Source organism: Drosophila obscura, unplaced genomic scaffold (genome assembly GCF_018151105.1).
Source record: "Drosophila obscura isolate BZ-5 IFL unplaced genomic scaffold, ASM1815110v1 contig_200, whole genome shotgun sequence".
Classification (NCBI taxonomy): domain Eukaryota; kingdom Metazoa; phylum Arthropoda; class Insecta; order Diptera; family Drosophilidae; genus Drosophila; species Drosophila obscura.
This window is the reverse complement of record NW_024542791.1, coordinates 7,353,545-7,371,671: the sequence shown is the minus strand read 5'-3', so window position 1 is coordinate 7,371,671 and position 18,127 is coordinate 7,353,545. Positions and strand designations below refer to the sequence as shown.

Genomic DNA, 18,127 nt, shown 5'->3' with positions numbered 1-18,127 from the left:
AAGCGTTATATACACTGAAAGATTCATCATTTTTGGGGGGACCAAAAGATGCAAGGTGCAGCAGCAAAAGGCAGGGAATATTTTAGATGGAAACATAATAGTTGGTAATACCCTCTGTAAGGGTATCCACAAATAATTGCTGCTGCTTCGAATGGTGCTGCTGCTGCTGCTGATTGACAGCAAATGGCGACAAAAATCAGCATCTGATTGACAACTCAATTGCATGTGTGTGTGTGTGTGTGTGTGTAAACTTAATTGATTTTCCTTTTTGGCCAGACGCATTTTCATTTCATTTTTCCCGATTTCCTGCCTCATCGGCTCGATGATTTATGGCCACAAATGCTGCAAAGGAAAAAACTTTCAACTTCCAAAATAGAAAAACATGCATCTTCAACTTAATTTTCGATTGGTATGCCACTCTGCCGCCGCTCCTCCCTTCCTCACCCCACCCGATTTCGGGCCTAAAAACTCTCATTTGTCATCGCCAACAGCAGGCGCGGCTGTGGCACATCTTGGGGGCATACAGTATACACGAGGAGGAGTGTCCATGAGGAGACCCTGGATCGATCGATTCCGAAGTCGCAATCGCAGGCGCGTGTCTATTTTGACTGTCAAAACTGTTTTGCGGCTGTTCCCGTTGACATTTTATTATGTTTGACTGTTTGTCTCCATCCATCCGTCCAGCCATCCATTCGTTCATTCACTCAATGCCTTCGCCACGCGCTTTTCTGGGTGGAGCAGGGGATTGGGGGTATTCGTTCTTTTTATGTGTTCTCAAGGATCTAGATTTTATACGTGGGTCTTAACGGCCAGACAAATCGTGGGCTCGTGCCCAATCGTTTGACCTCTAAACTGCTGATGGGTGGGGGGGCAGACCATCAAGTAGAATATAGAGGAAAAGTGGCATTCTCATTGAATTTTCTTAGGTTGAGTGGGATGCCTACGGTCAGGCAATGGGTGGCAATGCAATCTTACATTTGAACTCTGCTAAATTTAAAGAACTTGCGCACTTTCCGGTGTATGGAAAAGTCCTTTATTAATATTATATTTATAGTATTGCAATATGTGTATAAAAACTCATCTAAAGTCAAATGAAAACTCATCTTTCCACCTCTATTTTCTTAGCTCTTATCGAAATTTAAACAAAAGCTAATCAGCATTTAACTTTGTTGTTTTAGCTTAAATAAATATGATTTTTATCAGCATTGCCCTAACCGTGTTTGCTCCACTCCTCCGCTCTGTTTGACTTTCCAATGGGTTCAAGTCACTCGAAGTACCACAAACAATGGGCCCAGAGACAGCAGCAAACGGCAACAGCAACAGCAACAAAATCTTGCCAATAAATAAGCATAATCTCTGACAAAGTAAACAAAAAAACAACAGAAAAACAGAAACACTCCACTCCCGCAAAAGCAGGAGGAACATCTTTAGCCGAACGATTGGATGGGAAAATGTTGCAAGACTTTCCCGATGTCGAAGACAGTGGTGGCCGATGGCCACAGGTGGCACTCACTCACTCACTCACTAAATGAAATATAAGTGCAACGGGGCAACGGAGGCAGCAACAACACAATAATCGGTTTGCATACACCTGCAAAATGTTGACTCCGCACCACCAAACCTCCTCCTCGCAACGGATCGCAGCGGATCGAATCGGATCGGAGTGGAGCAGGTGTTGCCTCCAGTTGCCGGCTGGTTGGCCAGCTAGCTGCATAATGAATGCATGCCTCCCCCCTGGCACACACATATACCGCGCTGATCTTCGGTCTATTATGCACCCCACATATGCATAAATACTCGTATATTTCACTCATTCATCTACTCGCAAGTGCCCGGACTCCCATACTCCCATAATGCCCTCCCTGCCCCGGCAGGCCCGCCAGCCCCGTTGATTCTCTGATCTTCTGTCGATTCGCAGTGGCATATTCAATCAGCGCCTGCCCGGCTGTGGAAAATGTAAACAGGTGCAATTTTCTTTGCAGCTTTGCCTTTTTCTAATTATTTTCCAGTCGAAGCTTTTATGTATTTTTCTCTCTATCTCTCTCTCTGGCTGGCATTTCCATTGGTTGCTATCTACTTTCCGTTTGGCTCATAAATTTCATTACGTTTTTATTGCACAATTTTGCATGTTGTTTATAAACAAATGCATTCATTGCTGTTTGCCGCTAATGTGATTGGAGGTGCAGGCAGCCAGGCAGCCAGGCAGGAGGTCCCCCCGAGAGACAGTGCAACAGAGAAAACAAATGAAATTAGAAACAAATGCCATAAAACTAACCATAGAAATGCACCTGCAATGCATCAAAATGCAGTCATAATAATTGTAATAATAATAATAGTAAACACGCAAAAGAAAGGAGGGATTCGGGTGCCGTGCCCACGAAACTTAAGATGCACTTGAAGATCCAAATGTGTTTCTATGTGATCTATAGGCATCGAATTTTGAGTAGCTTTTGTTGAGGGATTAAGGAACGTTTGAGAATAAATATTTCTATATTTTAGTGGAGTAATCTACACAAATAATCTACAGCCCATCTGATCTACACTGAAATATCTTGTAGCAAACTTATATACTTAATAGATCTATAAATCCTTTCCTTTCGTGCACCGTTATACCCTCGTCTGTAAGTGTATTGAAAACTCTTTTACTGCCCAAAGTTGGTGTAAAAATATATATGGATCGCCATATGGAGTGCCCCCTGGGGCACTCGATGAATGGTGTCAAAAAGTCTTTTATTTATTTAACCAAGTGCCAAAATTGTAGACAAATTTTATTTATGCATTTGACTGAAGAATTATTTTGGAAAATATTTACGATGGTTAGTCTGTTGGGGGGTTTTTGGTTGCGAAAGTGTTTAGGGTTTTAGAGCCGGCTCACGGAATGATTTATGTGATGTTTTTAATGGAGACCCATTAACTGTTGCCATTAGATCTGACTAAGTATGTTGATGATCACTTAGTAGTGCTAGGCGGATGTTGCTGCTCATAAAAACTGTGCTCGTATATTATGAAATGGGGCTTATGAGAGACTGGAACAACATTATTAGGAACAGATACTATATGGGACCTTTGAACGAGGAGTTTTGATGAAGATTCGATGTAGATTCCATGGCAGAGGATCAACAATAATTTCTCCATAATTCAGTTTGAAAATTACCTCAGTAGTAGCATTCTCCCCAAGGACACTCCCTTGACTGCTTATGGCAAATATAATTGGTGGAAATTCCTTAAAACTTTTTAGCCACAAAAAGTTGCGCACAGCCTCGCAATTTCCTGGACATGCAACAGCAGCAACAACAACAACAGCAACAGGAGACAAGGAGAGCAAACATTTTGCCACTTTAACGTTCGAATTAAGTGACAACATTAATTAACTTGCAGTTTAGCATAAATACATCATCGCTCAGTGGGTTGGTTGGCCAAGGAGGAGAAGGAGGAGGCAGGCAAGTGGCAGGCAGTAGTTCGAGCTTGTGCATGTTGGGGAGTTGCATACTGCATTTCACCTGGCCAACAACAACAGCAGCAGCAACAACAAAACACACAAGACACAACGTAGCCGGACTAACGTATGAAAAGTGCTCCAGTTTAATGTGGTGCACGTTTTCGACAGGCAGGGGCAGGCACTAAGAGAGGCCTTGTGCGAGTACGAGTCTGTGTCTATGTCTATGTGGCGGCCACCTGTTGCATTCGGTCTGCCGCCTTGCCACTTGCCACTTGAGGCTCTAGCTCTAGCCGTGGAGCTCTTGTTGCAGTTAGTCAGCCGCTGGGAAATACCAGTTGGCCTGGCTTGACTCCGTTTTGGCCTGGTCTGGCCTGGTCCATCGACTCGGATTGGCTGTGGCTGCGGCTGCGGCTTTGGCTGCTGCTGCTGGTGCTGCTCTGCGGCTCTGGTTCGATGTGGTGTTGCACAGACGCCGTGGGCCGTCGAGAGTCTGTTACAGTTACCAGGCGAGTGCGGATGGATGCTTTTGGCAGAGATGCAGATGCTGTGTGCCCCGCATGCAGATTGGCTTCAGATAAGGTGTCCAGTACACCCTCCCCCCCTCGCCTGCTTGAAGCTCCCCATCTAATGGCCTTTCTTTTTGACGTCTAATTACAGGGCGTTGTTGCGGCTTTTCCACTGGGATCGAATCTCCTGAGCGCTCCTTCGTCGCTTCTCTTTATGTTTGCTTTTGTTTTTTGCCTCTCTTTTGGGCAATTTGTCTAAATGACACTAACTAATTGCCAGACTAACGCCCCATAAATGGCTGCGCGATAGGAGAAGACAATGGCCGAGAGACTTTCACCTGGAATGGAGTTCGAGTGCGGGCTCGAAGGGGACATCGAATGGGTTCCCATCAGACGGATGGACAGTGGTTCACTCTGTGGCAGATCTTCAAGAGAAGATCTGCAGGGGAAAATCTCTACTGTAAGTTGTGGAATTATGCGTGGCACACACGAATGTGGGTGTACCCCGGGGGAAATCTTCTCCCATGATCTCTCTTCTACTTTGACAGTCCTTTCATTTGGAGCTTTCACTGTAGCCAGGGGCAGTCAGTCTGCCCGCCTAAATGGTTTTTGTTTATTGTTTTTTCTCGCTTATGTTTGCCATAAATTATCGCACGAAATATTTGTGCACACATTGTTTTATTTTATTATTAAACAATTTTACTTTGTTGTCGCGTAAAATGCTTGGAAATTTCTGGCGGCATTTTCTGAATTTCGGTTAATATTTCCCCACGCCCCACTACCTCTCTCCCACACCACCACTCTCGGTGTTCTCTGATGTGGCGCGCAGCTGCTGTCGATGTGTCTTTCATTGGATGTTGCCCATGCGGTGGCAACAGCAACAGCAGCAAAAGCGTTGCAAGCCATCGGCATTGCGACGATGGCAACGTATTCAAAAACTTTAAGTGTCAATTGTTGTGACAAGTCGAAAAAAAAGCGTGAAAATATTGCAAATGAATGCCGACGAGCGTCGAGCGACGAGCGACGAGATGGACAGACGAGGGCCACAGGTGCGTATGAGCAACATTGAGAAGGCGGCCAAATGAAACTAGTTGAACGGGCCGCCAAGTGGCATCCACAGTTGTCATTGGTCGATGAGGGAAACTGAGACTAGGAGCGGGTAGGAACTGAGACTAAGAGAAGGTGGAAACTGAAACTTAAAGATCGGGGGAGGATCGCAGACTTATAAGTTCACTTTTGGGGTAATATAAATGCAAGAGAAATTCGACTTTTATTATGAAGACAAACCAAAAATTCATTAGCTTCGCTTTGAGATATGAAATTTTTAGATTTTCCCGAATATATTGCCTTATCTTAGCCCAATTTGAGCCCCATTTATACCTACTCCTAAGTCTGCTTTTCCCTCGAAAATTCTCTTTGAAACTCTAAACAGTTTCCGAGCATCCAGTAAAAGCCTTAGAAATAGCCTTCCTTTTTGCTTAATGTTTCCACTTAGTCAGTATCCACTGTGTCTGTGGGCTGGGTAGTGCTCGCCATAAATCTACCGGCCATTTAGTGTCCATCATTTCGTCCGGTTAGTCATCGGATCGCGGCCTGGTGGCAGGCAAATGAATTGCCGCCGGCCATTTTGAGGCACAGCCAAATTTGTCAACTTTCTGGTTGGGTTTTCGATTTTCGGAACGGAACGGCACGGAACGTAACGTTTCGGATCCGATCTGAACGGAATGGATCGCAGTGGATCGAGAGGTGCGCGCACCTGCACCTGCTGTGCTCATTTCACGAAGCTGCCGTTGCTGCTGCCGTTGCTGCTGCCATTAACAGCGGCGTCGGCCGCTAATGGGCGCCCAGTACCGCCCCACCAAAAGCGGCAGCAGCAGCAGGCAGGCAGCAACATGTGGTGCACAGCTGCAACACATCAGCAGCGGCAGCAGCAGCAGCAGCAGCGCCACAGTTGTCAGAGTTGCCACCCACTGCTGCGGGCGGTGCGGCAACTGTGTCATCAGCAGCAGCAGGGAGCAGACGGTGGCACCTCCACTGCAGCAGCAGCGCTTTTCCCTTCACCGGGCAGAGGAGGCCGCTGCGGCCTGTCATTTCTCCTTTTGGCTGCCGCTGCCGCCGCCACCTCTTGCACCTGTTTCAATGCATTTCGCTTTTATTGATTGCGGGCCATGTAGCCGAATCTCTGCATCTGTATCTTTGCCTCTACACCTTTGAGTATCTGTCTGCCTCTCTTTTCTCTACCCTTGAGTATCTGCGCTCCTCCTTCAACATTTTGTATCTGCCCCTCCTCTGCATTTAGGTATCTGGGCCTCGTCTCTGCCTCTCCTGTACCTCCTTTGTACTCGTATCTGCATCTGCATTTGTATCTCTATCTGTGGTATCTGGCAACTCTTTCGCTGTTGCATTCGCATTTGCCGGTCATTGAGCCGCTGATTTGTGGCATTTCTAAATTGTTTTTCATGTTTCGACGGCAGCTGCATAATATGTGCATTTTATTGACAGCCCCAGCCCCAAGCGCCAAGCACCAAGCGCCAAGCGCCAATCGAGTGCGTGGATTGTTTGGCAATTAACGAAGCCCAAAAACAGAAAAATGGACAACCCAGCTAATGCAATAGAGTGCACTGTACGCGTTGCATACTGCATGTATGTACATACATATGTGTGTGTGCAAGTGTCACTCTTCCAAACGAGGGCGATGGGTTTTCTGCGTCATCAACACAGCAGTAGCCGCAAAACAGAAGTAATCATTGCCACACACTGCCACAACTGCTGCTGCTGTGAGTGATAAGAGCAGAAAGCCCATGAGTCGACCCACAGATACTCGTTGAAGCGAACAAATACACTCGTAAAATCCATCAGCCACAAAAACTATTTGGATAAACCTGAAATTAACAAAGAATGCACTTGAAATAATTCGAATCAGGCACCTAACTTGAGGATGGCTAAAACTGGTTCATGGTTTAATATTCTTGCAGCTCTGAAAATATTTGAAAATCTAGTTAAATCGATTAAAAATAGTTTCAACCTGTTGTTTTGTTTTATTACTTGCAGCTGATGAAGCGTTTTTAAATCGCACTTTTAAATGCAAATTGGTAATAAATTTTATTTTAAAGAATTTTCTTTTAATTTGATATGCAGATTAATGTCGATTGGACGTCTCCAAAAGTCCACGTGTATCCCTTTTAATTGATTAAAAGCTAATCAAGTTTCGTGGTGTTATTCAAATATTATCGTCTGCCAGGCTTACCCCATTCATGTTATCAATTTATTGGGGAATCCTATAATTTGTCAGCTTTGCCTGATAAGTCCATTGGGTATTCCTATAATTTTTCTGTTATCAAATAGATATTAAATATGATTTTAATTTTGATATCATTTTATTTTTTGATACTTTGTTGTATCATTTTTAATTTTTACACAAGTAATTTTAATAATCAGATTGAATCTTATCCTAATCCGTTCTGCACCCTATCCCTGAAACTCCAAGTAGTTCTATATACAATCCCTTCAGTTCTCGATATATTTACTTTGTTTTTGTTTCCCATCAATCAATATTTATTACATTCCCAATACCCATCCAGGACTACTCCGTCGAGCACTGGGTACTGTGGGGGATTAATTACACGCCATCGCCTGGAGGCTGCTCAAACACTCACTGCCTCCCATCGATAGAAGTTACATACAAATGTGTGAGTGAGTGTTTCAGTGGGAGTATCCGAATACGAGTACAAGTACGAGTACTCCGTACCCGTGGCGCACTCATAGCCCATACCATGACTATAAATACTATAAATACTCGTACAATGCCGCAAAATTCAAGTGCAAAACAAATGGGGTATGGTATGGCCCCAAGCATGGCCTGGCCTGCGAACGAGGGACGACCGTAGCGACGGGCGGGTGCCTGTCCGTCCGGCGGTCGGTGGGGCTTTATCGGAGTGATGATGCGACGGAGTGTGTGTACCCGGGCGACGGCGGAAGCGTCGCTGATAGCTGATAACGTCCGGGGTCCGGACCAAATGCCGAGTGCAAGAGGAGGCGTCGCACAATGGGGCGTGACAGCCACAGCCACAGTCGCATTCGCAGCCGCAGAGCCACCTGTTCCACCGTTGAGTGCTGTGCTGTGTTGCCCCGCATTGCCAATGACGGGCGTCACAGCGATCGTTAGGCATTCTTTTTGTTTTTGTTTAATTTGCTCAGGTGTTATGCACCTGATTTGTGCGCTATCGACCGGCCAACGAGTAGATAGAGCCGAGCCGACCTTGCCCCGACACCTCGCAGAGGGTTGGCCAGAGAGGGGGAGGATAGGATGATGGGTCTGGACGAGTTGTGGACCAGGTAATTACTCAGATCTTTGTTGTTGTTTGCGCATCAATTGTCATGGGGGAGGGGCAGCAAGTGCGGGTGGTGCCGCTGCTGGTGCTGGGTGGGGCCCTGTACAAAATGGCCGACCATTTGCTTATTAAACGAAACCCCCCGCACAGCTTACAAGCGACTCTGCTTGGCTCTTGATCGGAAGCGGGAGAGAGATAGAGAGAGAGAGAGATAAAGAGCAGTGGGATGACAGTTTAATGAGGAAGCACGCGCAGCAGCGAGAGAGAGAGAGCTCCCACAACTAATGCAGCTGCTGGAAAACTTTGAAGGTTGACAGGAGAGGAGAGAGATCGATCCCCCGACTGATATTTAAAGACTGAAGCAGGAGAGAAGAGAACAGAAGCCACAGCTGTTACAACTGATTCATATGCCTCGCTGATAGCAGCTGAAACAACACAGGACTTTTAAACTGTTCGATCTCAAAGGGAAACATTTACGAGAACCTGCTAAAGCAAATCTTTATGCTGGGTTGCTCCACCAACCCCCCGTCAGAGCCATCTGTGGGGGGCTTATGATAATTGTTCACTTGTTTCCTTTAATCTTTCGCTAAGTGCACGAGTCGTATGTTGCCGTCGATTGCTTGCGGATTGATAAAATCAGAGTGAAAGTTTTCAAGTACTGCCATAAATTAAACGAGTAATAACTCATTGGCTTATATTTATTTTGTGGACTTTGCTTAAATCAATTTTAGTTTTCGTTTGTATTTGATTTATTTCTGATTAGGTTTTTAGCTTTTGAGGTACGGGGAATATTTTGTATTATGAAATAATTGTGTAAGTATCTCCTCAAGTAGATATTTGATGTGTCATTTGTCAAAGAAAGACTCCATGCTCAGTCAAAGAAACTTTAGTTTCTTGTATTTTCATATAGAAAATCCTTTTAAACGCCAATCCCAAATACAAACCATTCGCCCGATCCAACTGCTGCCTTCCTCCCCGTCGTGGCTTCGCCTTCCAAAAGTCAAATTTATGGTTCATAGGTCTGGCCCCCACCGCTCTGATTGGCCTGACGGACAGCCTTCGCCGTTGAATGACACGAAACCTAACTCGCAAAATGTTCAACAAGCCACATACAATGTTGTAGCCGTAGCCGTAGCCATTGCCGTAATGGTTATTGTTATTCTTGTTGTAACATTGTTGGATATTTGTTGGACATTTTCATTTCGAGCGTTCGAATTGGTTTGCTGCACTAGCAAAGTGAGGGAATAGTCGAGGCAAAAAAACAAAAAAATTGTATAAATCTAAAACAAAGTTTTAAAGCTTTTGGCAAATGTTAATGCGTTGAACACGTCTTGGCCATTAAGCCCCACAAAAAGCCAAGATAAGCCCCAGTGGAGTGGAGGAGAGTGTAGCACATCGAAGGCGGGAAGACGTTGCCGTTGCCGTAGCCGTAGCCCACATGACGTATGCGTTATGACAATGCCAGGCGGCTGTTGTGTTGTTACGGCAGCGGCTCTCTTGACTGTTTCTGGTCTGGTCTGGTCTGGTCTGCTGTGGCTGTGTGTTATGTGTCTCTGCTCTTGGCCAGTTTTTGTTGTTTTTGTCTTAGCGCACCCATTCAAATGAGCCGCACACCTGTTGTCTGTTGTGTGGCCATGGCAATAGGTTTCTATGCGCCTCAACAAAAATATACCAACATGTGTGTGTGTGTGTCTCTTGGCTCTTCTACTGTTGCTATTGCCAATGCTATTGTTTCCCCTCTCGAGAGAGATATGAGCGAGATATTATTATTATTTTTTTTTTTTGCCAGCAGCTGACAGCATTTCGGCCTGGTCTGTACTGCCGCCATGCCCCTGATGATGACATAAATTGGAACAAATGGCCTATGAACGGCACAAATTAAGGCAATGCAAACAGAAATTCAATTGAAATACAAAATCCTGAAGGGTAAGGAAAAGGGTGACTTTTCCTGGCCATAGCATTAGGTACACTTGCGGATCCATTGTTTCTCTGATCCGACCTATTTGAAGAAGATACACTGATCTGAAGACTAGTTTTTATAAGCTGAAGAACAGCTAGCAACTCCACTGCTGCTGCTGATCCAAAATACATGTACTTCCGGAAGGAAATTCCTCCTTTACTGTGTTTTAAACATCTGCTGAATATCGGTAATTCCCTCTGCTGCTGTGCCACATACAAAACAAAACATTTGTCGGCTCATCGCTTTTGGCTTGTGTTTGGGTGGGGGTTGGGTTGGGTTTGGGTTTGGGATGTTGTCATCTGCCTTATAAGTCGTGTTAAATTTATTCAAAACCTCTTGACTCCTTTGCTGACACATCGAATCAACCCCTCGATGCGATCCAAATGCGGTTGATGGCTGTGCAGTGGCAGTTGTGTGTGTGTGGCAGTTGGCCAAGGGTGTCTCTCTCTCATTTTGGGTTCGAGTGTTTGAGTGAGTGCCATGTATGCCACATCCCTGTTGTGTGAGTTGTTGGCCCGGGCTGATGTTATTATTACGTTTGTTTGCACATTTGTCGACCCCTCTCGAATCGACGTACGTACAAATTACGTGGCGAGTCCATAAATTCACGCATTGCAGCAATTAGATTATGTGCCACGCCCATCACGCACCTGCCACTCAACACCTGTTTGGAAAGCACTCATCTCATTCTGTCATAAATTCGATATTAATATTACTTTAATTTAAATTATAAAACCCATTTGATGGAGAAAATATAACCCTAAATCACCATACTTGCAATTGTAGAAATGTAGTTCCAAATTTGGATAATTGAGAAGATAAAACATTTTCCAACTTAGCACAAATCGACTTTTTTATTTATTGTTCGATTGCTGTTAGCCAGTGCGAATCCACTACAAATTATTATTTTATCACTTTAATCAGCTGCAAAATAATCTGAAATGACAAGACACAGAAAAACTATGAACCTAAACGAAAATACCAGAAATAAATTATTTTGTAATTACATTTTCTTAAATTTTTTTCAATTTTTGTTTCATTTGTAATAATGTAATAAAACACAATCTTCAAGAGTCTTTAATTGATTTCATTCAAACCAAAATATCCAATGGATTTTTCCGTCTGCCTAAACTGCTTGATCGACAAGCAGAAAAGTGAGCTTTCACAGTTTGATCGAGGGCACCCCAGAACAATAACAACTGCTGGACCTGCTTGATAACTGTCAATGATTTCATTCAAGCATCATTTCAAATGGAAATTTCTAGCGAACATGAAAGCAAATACACAAATTAATCAAATTTTATTGCATTCATTAGGTGAAAGAAATCATTTCCAACCAACCAACCAAGCAACACGCATAGATATCCCTAATCTAACATACATATTCGAACAACTCTCCCACTCATATCGAACATTCAATATACCCAAGCAGTCCATCGATCCATTGATCCATTGATTACCATCCATCGAGGTATAGCCGTAAAATTAGCACGCTTCCGGTTAGCCCCCATCAAAGCATTTGCACTCCGCAATCTCGAACCCGAAACCTCCATTCTGGAGTGCCAGGAGAGGGAGGGCCATAAATTAATTAGAGTGACTATCGGGAAAAAATAGTTTTCGATTAGTGCAAAACACCTGTAGACCAAACCAACCAAAAAAAAAAGAGGCCAAAACCAAAAGCCAAAAACCGGACTCCCGATGTTAAGCCAGTTTGGCCAGACGACAAACGACAAACGAAAAATGCTGACGAAAAAAGACTATACAGGTACGTACAGGTGAGCAGATAAAAAACAGATTACAAATTCAAATGATGACATGTCTGCGGTCTCATTCTGATAGCAGTATACGCTTAAAGGCAACACCTAGCGGGAGTGGTGTGGAGTGGAGTGGCAGGGCGGACGGACACATGCGTGGTGTGGTGGCTATAATGTGAATGGATCGCAGATTGAGCTGAAGACACCTGTGGCCACTTCTGGGGCCACTTTTATTGCCATAGCCGAGCCGAGCCAATCTCCCGGTGCAAAGTAATTTCAGTTCCTCATACTCGTACTTCCCTCTGCGTGTAAACAATATTTATCAGTTTGCACTCAAATTTGGGGCTAGTTTTCTTTAAAATAGACCACAAACGACTCATACTCACACGCATACTCATGCGTCAGAGTTCTGGGTGCAAACCCAAGTGCCATGGCACTCAGAATACTCTGAGTACCCTGGCACCGCACCTATGTATGTACCCACTACCTGTACCTGGCGTGTGTGGGGGCTTATCAGACACGGCTACGCATTACGCCCACATGGCCCCTGCTGCCGTGCGATAAGAGCGGCCGTTCATTCCATTGCCAGATGGCCAGAGCGTCCCCCAAACCGAGTGGCGAAGGTGTGGGGGGGTGTCCATGGCGTAGTAGTCGAGGCTTTTCCCCCGTTATCAGCTGTGCTGCTGTTGCTGTTGTTGCTGTTGTATGTTGTGACTAGTATACTTCCCAGTTAACCCCATTCCTCAGCCATTCCATGGTCCAACAGGTGGTTGCACCGACGAGCAGTTACGATCCACGACCGAGAAGCATATGGCTCCTCCGTGCGACTGTCCCAAGGTTCATTACGTAGTTTCGTTCTCTCTTTTCTTATCTGCTTGCTGCTGGCGCACGTTCTTTTTCTTTTCCGTTTTTTGTTGCTTTTAAGTGCGTTGTGGTGTGTGTGTGTGTGTTTGTTCGTTGTAATTAGGCTGATGAATTTATGGCTCTCCTCTACCCTTCTGCCTCTGCTCCTACTCCTGCCTCCTCCTGGAGGCATATTGCCGCCGCCTTCTGATATGAGCCTCAAGTGCTTTTGCTTTTGCTTTTTTTTTGCGCATACATTGTTTTTGTTTTGTTTTTGTAATGTATTTGTTTTTATTTTATTTAGTGCGATTGCGCAAACAACGATGAGCACCGGCTACAGCAACAAATTAATTGACTTTTGCACGGATTTTGCGTTCTGGATTCGAGGCGATGTCGCACGCCTTTCCCAATTGATAAAGTGACAATTTATAGTCCCTTTTAATTGATATCAGCCCCCCCACCCGTCGTCTGTTTACATGCACCCAACGAATCGGAATCCGTCGGAGTTATCAATGAGAAATGTGCACTTGAATTTCCGACAGCAAACAACGTACGCCCCGTGCCGACACGATCTGTAAATCATGTGGTTGGCGTTTCGGTTTCGTTTTCAATTTCAATCACCTTTTGAGGGCACTGCGATTGATCGATGCAGCGATAGAAAGGTTGTGCGATCCCCACTTGAACTGTATTTCTTGGAACCTCAGATAGATACTCAGAAATGCTTAAACTTATTTATTTCAACGAATTTTAATTCAATTTAAAATAATTATTATTCCAAAACCTAGTTCCATTATGCTTAATTTATGTTCATATTTCTTCTAAATACGGTTCTGTACGATTTCTTATCGAGCGCCTTGATGAAAAATCAATCAAAATAGCGTTAAGCAGTGGCATTTTAATTGGCATGCGCCTGACAGACTCAACTTTTTATCTTTAATACAATCTTGGTCCAGTAATAGGTACACTCATAATTGGCACATGCCACAGCTTTTATCTACAAGTAATTCTTATAGATGAGATAAGAGATTCAAGAACAAGTCTTTGGGGAAGTTATAAGTTGGGAGGTCAGAAAAGTGTTAAACTGATTTCCTGAATAATTTTTTTATTAGTGATAAATATCTGCAAAGTGGAACTAGTTTAGGGACTACTACACCATTCGACCATACATATATCCACCTGAACAATTCAATTTGAATAAATACGTAGGTATCTCAGTACAGAGACTTTGAATGGCAAATGGCGGCGATAAGTCGCCTAACGAATTTCGCATTTAAAAAACAATTCCCGACTCGAGCCGTATTTTTCTTTTTGTATATAAATAATTAGTTACGACTGCATAAAAGATAAAAGCCAAATTAGACGCTAATTTTCAGGCAACAAAACAGGCAAAACAGAAACGGGGACCATTAAAATTGCAAGTGGAACTGAAGCCGGCGAGAGACCAGAGGCAGAAACTCAAACTGAAATTGAAACCGAAACTGTAGCAATCTCCCCCCGTAAACACCAACAGGCTGGTGGGGTGGGAGAGGTTTAGGGGGTTTTTTTTGTTTGGAGGAAAACATTTACGAAATGTTTCGCCTGCAAATAACTCAATTGAAATGCCAACGGAACTGACACGCAGCGACAAGAAATTGAAAATTAAATTTAAAATTGCGCAAAGGCAAAGGAAAAAAAAATACAAAAAACAATTGAAAAGGTTACGGATCGAAGACGGATTGGGGGCAGGAGACTGGGAGTTGGAGTTCGAGTCGCCGTTGGCGTTGGCGTTAGAGTTGGGTACGAAGCAGCATAAAGTCATGGAGTAATTAGAAAACAAGAAAGAAAGGCTAGCTACTTTAAGAGCCGAAGATTGAGTTACCCTAACAGATCGATCATATGGCAGCTATAGCTATAGAAGGTAGACATCGAATGTGGAAGATCTTGCGGGGATGTATGGGAAACCGTCAAGATGGGATAAGGTCCTTGTGGTACATTTCAGACACATAGAAGTTGGAGGAAGCGTTCATCCGGAATACATTCACACACTTATAACGATCGTAAATGCTACACTCTGTCTTAGAAACATCTGGGAAATACAACATCTCTTAGTAGAACACTCCCCTCTGCAAAAGGGTATTTAAATGCAAAGCGGCGGCATCAACGATCAACGATGGAGGCTAATTGCTGGAAAAAGTCGAGCTGATTTCAAAGCTAAACGTAAAGCTGGAGCCGAGCTGGAGCTGCAGCCAGAAAGAGAGCGGCACCAGCCAGACACGAGAGTGGGCTGAAGTGGCAGCAACAGCAGCAGCAAAAACAGCATTTGCAACAGCAACAACATACAGCAGCAACAGCAAGCAGCAAGCAGCTGGCTAGCGATTGGCGCAGGTGCAGCTGCCTGGCGCTAAGCTCTCAAGCTTGGAGCCCCCAAAGCTGTGGCCGATCGCTGCCTCGAACTGACTCTGAAGCTGAAGCTGATTTCTGAAGCTGTAGCTGACGTCGTCGACGGCACTGGCGCACAGGTGGCTCGAAGCGGGTGACTCAGAGAGACCGAGACCGAGACTGAGGCCCAGACGTAGCTCTAATGCAAGCGCAAACAAGTCGCGGAGACATTGAAGATGGCAGGACTAGTAGATACCCAGTGTAGGAGCAAAGCAGAAGTTTATTCCTTCTAGATTGGAGCCTGTTCTTGGATTCCCACTAATATCCCCCATCTATTCATGTAATTCTTTGGTGAGTGCTAAGACTTTCAAGGTCAAAACTCAAGTTGACTTCCACTTCTTATGCAATTCATTTTTGCACTCTCCTCTTTAAGTCCAAGCTCATGGGCCCACCTTTCCCTCCCTCTCGCACTCAGCAACACCATGGGCACAGCTCTTATCGCTACGCATCTTAGATCCTCTCTGAGCGCGTCTCACTCAATATGCACTCGCTCTCCCAACAATAACACGAGCAGAGTACAGCAATATAATAGGAGAAAGAACAGCAAAAGTAAAGGAGACCACAGCATATGATACACTGAAAACAATCTCGTTGTTCGAATAGTCTTACGATTCGACATGTACTTGGGTTGATTTCATTTGTTCTCTAGATGTGTTCCAAGCACAACTATTCTTCTTAAACAACCAATACACCCATTCCAGACCTCTTTCAAGGGGTATCTTAGACATATAGCAATTATCGCAGTTGCTTGCAGGCGGCGGCTCCAAGTCAGACTTTCAGACACTGGCCTGCCCGCTCCCCAGCCTCCCCCGCATCTTATTGTTTTGCTATTTGCTTTGCATTAGCCGACATTTAAGCATGGCTATCGATTTAATTTGAGCCCCAGCCCAAGTCGCGCAGCATCACTCCCTCGATCCCCCAGTCGATATTTCTGTTGGACGTCCGCCCGCACAGCGGGACAAAGACCCGGCCCAGAGTCAGGCTCAGACTCAGCCTCAGATCCATAGCCAGACACAGACGTTGGAACACCACCATCGCGCTGTGGAGTCCGTGGTTTAGCAATTTGTTAACTGCACCTAGTGCCCGAGAGTGTGGAGCTCTCGTAAATCTTGGGCCCAGTCGGCAGGTTGACAGATTCGTTAAATTTTATAAGCCGATCCAATGGTCCCCACCGCCCGAACCTCCCCCTAAATGTCGCAGAATATTTCTTGGGAATACTCGTATTTCTTGCCTATTGGCAATGGGCAATTTTTGAAGTTTTTATGAGCGCAACGGTCAAAGGTCAGAGCCCACAAATTAAGTGACAGCTCGCGCGACTTGGGGGCGTTTTAAAACGCGCCATCGTAACAGCAAATCGATCGGATCGTATCGAAGTTTGCAGTGGAGTTTCAATAGAACATTCATAGGAGATTGGCATACATGTTGAATGTTAATTGAAATGGTAATGGAATAATGTTTTAGCAGGAAAGAGGAAGGGTTTGCTAGTTTTTCTTATACATAAATATTGGAGTACTATCAGATCTCAAAAAACGATCACTTAATGATGGTATAAATGATATCCTTAGGCAATATTTGAGAACCCCTGCAACCCCTCCTAATCGTGAGTATTTTCATGGGTAATTCATATTATCTTGTATAATTTGTATGTAATTTCCAATCATATATAATTAGTCCCCCTTGAAAAATTGTGCTTGTTATTTCACGCTTTTTGATTTTTTGCAACTTAATCAAAATAGAATTTCAACGAACGAACGTCAAGGAATTTCAGTTTAAATATTCCCTTGAGTGTTATTGAAATATAAATGTTCTCAGAGTGAATTCATTGGGGGATTTAATGGGAAATATAGAAAGCCATAAAAATAAGGAATTATACGTAAATTGTGTTCATGGTGCATTCGAAATTCTTTGACTTTGACAAATCAGCTAATTTCGTATTTAAGATAAGCTTTGAAACAATCAATATTGAGGCTCCCACGCGAAAGGCCCGGGATCGATGCTTTTTGGAGAGCGTTTCCGCTGGCATTTTGCATTCGCAGCTGCCGCAAGACAAATTGGCTGCTCATCAGATCATAAATATGGCAGCAACAAGCTGAGGCTGTAGCTGTTGTTTCTGCTTTTGTCTTATTTCATTTGCAACAGGGAGGGGGCAAGCGGAGGGTGCAGGCAAGCGGCAAACGGCAAACGGGCAACCTTCAAAAAAACCAACATGCACATGAACACGAACGTGCAATGCAGTTTTCCGCAAATGCAACCGCCGGCGGTAAATCAAGACACACAGCCAGCAGCCCCATGGGATAGAGATGGAGATACACAAAAAGAGAGAGAGGGAGATTGAACCATACAAAGAGAAACAAACATAGAGAGAGAGAGATAGACAGCAACGAGATCCAATCAGGCGAAGATGAGAGAGCGAGAGGAAGATCAAAGTCGAGCTTGAGGCGTGGGTTGCAAACGGCAGCAGGCAGCAGGTGCGTTCCAAAAAATGATTGAATGACTGACGAAACAAATGACTAACAGGCAGACGGCAACCTGAACACGCGGAGAGACGAGACTGTCAGACAGACAGACAATCGGACGATTCGCATGACATTGCAATGCCGCCGACGAACGACTTGCACAACCAGACCCGACCCGTCCGATCCGCTCGCGAAATTGGCTTTTAATTTTTTTGTTTTTCTAAACCTATCCACAAAAAAAAAAAAAAATAGTATACAAAAAAACACCGTCCCATCCATTCATATGACAATAAAAAGCAAAAGGCAACTTACGTGAAAAATACTCGTATGCAAATGTAAATGTATCGAGTAGATCTCGACAAAACAAAACAATTAAGGCACGTGCCACCTCCCTCCCAGCCCAAGTGGACAAGGCCGACA

General features: G+C 44.4%; 1 long non-coding RNA gene across 1 annotated transcript in view; it reads right to left on the bottom strand.

Moving 5' to 3' along the window:
* The window catches only part of LOC121404411, a 66,310-nt gene that overhangs the window by 36,802 nt on the left and 11,381 nt on the right, over positions 1-18,127 (bottom strand). Inside the window, exon 2 of the long non-coding RNA XR_005967966.1 lies at positions 11,011-11,172. This is a non-coding gene — a long non-coding RNA (uncharacterized LOC121404411). The remainder of the gene's footprint in view (positions 1-11,010; positions 11,173-18,127) is intronic.